Here is a 5,486-nt window from a genome sequence, read left to right on the forward strand (position 1 = left end):
TTAACATACAATCAAATTCACTGATGTTTCTAACATATGAACTAGAAAACAGAAAAGAAAGTATACCCTGATGACAGACATTTAACCTAAACATCTGTGTGGGTTACACTATGTCAAAAATAAAAGAAAAATGACTCCTCGAGAGCTCAAACCAAATTCTGTACTTAACTCTTTCCTTTATTCATTATCTTGACTTTAATCAAGAGTGGACAAGTACAGATCTAGTTACTGTCAGCTTCACTTGACCTCTGGTGCTCCAAGCACACAGTCATTCACACAAACTCAAACCAATGGCAATGACCACTGGGAGCAACTTCGAGTCCAGTGTTATCTCCATGGACACTTCAACATGTGGACTGGAGAAGCTGGGGATTGAACTGCTAACCCTACAGTTAGAGAACGCCCCACACTACCTTGTGAGCCACAGTCGCTCCGTGTTTATCATAGTGCAGATGCAGTTGTCTCTACAGTCAAGGATACCGCATGGGAGTAGAAATAACAATTTGCAATATGTTTTTAGTCGTGGTTTCTACATGATGCCAGCATAGCAAAATGCATGTAGGAGAAACCCTGACATGTCCAAATTTAAATGAGCAAGGAAGGCAAACAAACAAATCAATGAACTGTGAGATGACTTCATTCCAGCACTGTCATGTAGTGCTGGTTGTATTTTGTGTTAGTTTTCTCAAGTCACAATATGCTTGCCATGTGAAACAGATGAAAGAGCAGCTTTTTTTTTTTTTTTATTATCCCAGAGTTTCTGCACAGTTACGTTGCTTAAAGTTAGACTTTACTTGTAATTGTCAAGCCCTTGCCTTGTAGCAAAAAGATTGTACCATATGAATAATGGAAGGCTCAACCTTTATAGCCTTTAGTCAAGAAAAAAAAGTCAGACATTTTTAGTGTGAATGTCTAAATCAGTCATTCCACCTTGGAGCAAAAATAGTCACATTTCATGCAGTTTCTTTTCTGGGTTTTATTTTTAAACAACTTTTTTTCCCTGAAAAAACAACAGTAATGTCTGCTGATGTCTGCATTTGGGTGGTGGTAAATCAGCTCCTTGACAGATGTCACTGTAGTGATGAATGCCTTCATCATAGAGCGAGATATGAGGGGCTTTACTCTTTTGTCTGTGGATACCATGGTAACGCAGATAGAGCTCTCTGTGTGTGTGTGTGTGTTTGTGTGTATGCATGACCTGCCCACCTTGCAAACACTCACCAGTTTACCTTCTATGTTCTGCCACTGTATCTGCCTGCCAGTCTGGGCTTGGCTGATACGTCAAATTTACCTGTCTGCTCTGGGAGTGGAAAGAATTTGATCTGTTAATAGTCAATGACCAGAATCATGTATGCAGATTGCAGTTCAAGGAAAACGTTGAACTCACTAGGGGAGTATGTGTGCCATCTGCTTTTGAATTTTAGGCCTTCAGATTGAACACAATTATTGCTAATAATTGCAAGTTCTCATTTCTATTTTAAAAATCATTCACAAACACTGCGACATCATTACAACAGATCCCAAAGTAATGCGTATCTTCAAAGATTCCCTACAAGTGTTCTTTAAACAGCTAATCTCTACAATCTGTAGTAAAAGTCCATATCTCCACCCCTCAGATATCCTCATTCCCTTCTTCTTCCTCAGCTGAAAATAGATGTAGCTGAACCCATAAGAGAAAATCTTAAAGGCATCCTCGCATAGGCTGCAATAAATAATTCCCTGTTCTTTATTTACCTAACTTTCTGCCTATGTGGTCATGCTTATGCTGGCATAATATTCAATAAAGTCCAACTTTGACAGAGCTAGACTGATAAATAAATGATGTAAAGAATTACTTCTTTCTGTTGAAGTAAAGTAATTGAATTACATTTTTGTAATATGGGAAAAATAAGCAAGTGTAACTAGCTGCCTGCAAAGCTTTGGATTTATCCATATGCCAAAATGATGTGCATGTGGCTGTACAAGAGCAGCGCTCTTAATTTGAAGAGCTAACACTACAGAGTCTTTCCAAAACCAAAAGTAGGAGCAAAAGTGTAAAGAATGAATTAAACAGCACAAAGCTGCAATTGTCTGACTAGCCAGCACCTTAGGTAGTAATTGAGTGTTGCTTCAAGGCTAAGGTTAATAATTACATTGTGAAGTTTCATGTTCTATAAAAGTTGCTCATTATTAGCACATCCACGGTGTAGTTTTTTCTCTTGTGTGGAAACTAGCACTGAATGCTCTTTAAACATTTTGTGAGATGTCCTCCCACGGCCCAAACACACTAGTCACTGCAAAAATCCTTTTCTCTTCTAATGTTACTATGAAAACATACTGTACTGACAGCATCAGGTCTTTCTGTCTGTCTGACTTTATGAAGAAGAGGCACAGCCAGAAAGCAAAATAACATAAATAAAGAACTTGAATTGTTATGTTCACTTTTGAAAGTAGCCATTATACAATAAACAAGCATAAGTGTCTGTGAACATTTAAAGTCAGCTGTGGTAGAAGAAGTACTCAGATCTCTTGACTGAAAGCAGCAATACCACCGTGTAAAAATACTTTGTTACAAGTAAAAGTCCTACTTTCAAAATGTTGCTTAAGTACAAGTACAAAGTATTATCATCAAAACATACTTAAAGTATATTCTTAAAAGTAAAAGTACTCATTATGCAGAATGTCACATTTCATATGAATGCACATCATATTATTTATTATAATTGCTGATGCACTGTCCATATCATGTTTATTGCTGCGGCTGGTAAAGAGGGAGCTAGGTTTAACTAGCTTGTATGCTTATAATTTGAAGTATTTTACAGTACATGCTGCTGTAACTAGTAACTAAAGTTATAAAATAAATGTAGTGGAGCAAAAGTACAATGTTTGTCTCTAAAATAGTCAAAGTATAAGGTAGCACAAATTGAAAATACTCAAAGTATAGATAAATCAAATTTGTATTTAAGTACGGCACTTGGGTAAATGTACTTGGTTACTTTCCACCACTGGAAGCCAGTGATCCTACTTGTGTTTAATTCTTAACAGAGGCAGCAGAGATCAATTTATTGATAATGTGTCATTTCATCATAGTACAAACCTCCATATTGAACATATCCCTATGTAGACACAATCCATGCTGTTGCATCCATATGCTGTATTCATAACCAGGGAAATGTGACAAGAAATCATATTTCTCCCCAAGGACGAGCATCTGCATTCTGTATGCTTCAGCACACAGAGGAAAGGTGAGATTTTCTCAGGTAGCAGTAGATAATGTCATGTGAATAATGTGAACTTGAGGTCTTTACAGCGGCTCTTACTTACATTTAACTGTTCTACCTCTTTTTCTTCTGAATGCCTCTCTTCCAGTAAGCCCCTGCTCTGCCTATGACAGTAGTCATGTGACATTCCTGGTGCACTGCTGTAAGTTGTCACCCCTCTCCACTCATCTTAGCCTACACACTCTGAAGGTGGCTTTGCAATTCCTTTTCACATGCTAATAATTTGTTAAAGCCACTGGTAAATCATAGATATGTGCAGAGCACTCTTGGGCATCTGCATAGTGATGCACAGGGTTTTCAGTTGACTGTTAACGTTAACCCACTCACGGCAGTATGACACACCCACAGCAGCTGGTCCGGCCATCTGTTCATCTACTCAAATGTAAATCTATCCACAGCAATATTTGATTCTTGAGCTTTGACATTCCCATCGAAGAGCCAGGATGCAACAAACAGTCTTGCTCTTTGAGTTTGATGTTGATAAACGTTCTTACTTTGTCCTACCTACTCTGCTTTTGTGATAATATGGGCACATACAGTATGTGTCACTGATTTACTTCCTTTTATTTTCCTCATTTCTTTTACTTTAACATTTTTGTCATTTCTAATCTATTTATATATAACAATAAAGCTTTAAAATTTGAATCATGCCTTTCCCTTATCTTTCATTTCCTTCCCTCACTTGGTTGGCTTCTTCAGAGGTGTTACTTTATTGAAGCAAATCCTCTGCAGAAATCTGTTTCTTATTTGCATGATGACACAGAATGGCTTAACGGTTACAAAGCTATTTTTACAACAGTTCGCCTAGAAAACATGCATCACCATTAATGCTATAACTGTTTGGAAAACAGTTTCCTCTCAGGCTTTTTCTGTCTCAAGCATCAGTTCAAATGCTGCCCCAGACAAACAGCCTAGTGCCTTAAAAGCATTCTGATTGTACACATAAGTGGTTTGCATTTTTACGACTTTTTATTGCTCCTTCTTGTCCTTGTTTTATTCCTCTCATACCCTGTAATTAAAAACATCTTAGACTGTGATCTCTGTGTCTTGATTCTAGATATTTTATGCTAATGGTCTATTAGTTCATAATATCAGGTTAACTGTGTGCATTAGTGGTGTATTTCTTAAAACAGAGGAGTCTCGGCTTGAAATCAAGTTGAAATGCAGATTCTTCACATTTCTATTCTGAAGTGGTGCTGGCTTTGGTGGCTATAAAAGCAAGGCCTATTTTATCTAATGAGCATGGAGTAGTTAATTCTCCTCTGCTCCACAGCTCCTGGCAGTAGACAGTCTTGGAGGACAATTTGTTTACAAGGCAGGAGGTAATTGCAAAGCTTGACCTCTCAGCCCAGCCAACGAAATATCAAGGCTGGTTTTTGGAATCACTGAGGGGAGGCAGACAATTAGCCACCTCTGAAAACACCTCTGGTCAGCCCACCATAGTTTCTGTCTTCGCAGCTATGCAGCATATCTAGAGATACTTGGAACCAAGTGGTGGGCAGGATGTGTGTGTTTTGTTGCTCTGAAGAAGAATTCTTTAATTAGGTCAGAATTGCATGTAGACAACTGATCTATTTCTTTCTCGCCCCCTTTGTCAAAGCTCAAGTCACCATGCAGCATAGTCCACTTACGGTGGGGCAGATGAGAGTACTCTTACCCCTGCATCCCTTTCACCTTAGTACCTCAGACCACAAAGGCAACAGGCTTGTTGTCTCTAGATAATGGATTCATATATTGTCTTCTGCACTTCTTTCTGTGGATTTGACCTTTGTTCTGTTAAATGAATTAATTAAATTGAGTAAAATCAACACCCACTGTGACCACTTTGTTCTTTTGGGCGGAAATACACAGACTTTACATCTCTCGAATCAATGTACCATTTTATGAATCAAAGACTTGTATCAGCTTGTGTTCACTTTGGAAAACTGTCCAAGCTGAATACAAAACAGCATGTAACAGCTTCTTTATTGAGCATAACAGTTAATTGGTTAAATATACAAAAATAAAGAAATCCATAAAAGGCTGAAGGCATAAGCGGTTCGAATATAATGTGTAAATTTGTGTTGCATTTTATTTCATGTTAAATGATTTCCATTTTCAGTCACTTTCTTCAAAGCAGTTATTTTATTCATTCTCTATACATTTTGCTAATGTTATTGATCCATCTAGGACTGAAAGTCCATTACATTTTGAAGTTTATGGGAGAGACATTTTACAGAAAAATAC

This window comes from Monopterus albus, unplaced genomic scaffold (genome assembly GCF_001952655.1).
Source record: "Monopterus albus unplaced genomic scaffold, M_albus_1.0 scaffold123.1, whole genome shotgun sequence".
Classification (NCBI taxonomy): Eukaryota; Metazoa; Chordata; class Actinopteri; order Synbranchiformes; family Synbranchidae; genus Monopterus; species Monopterus albus.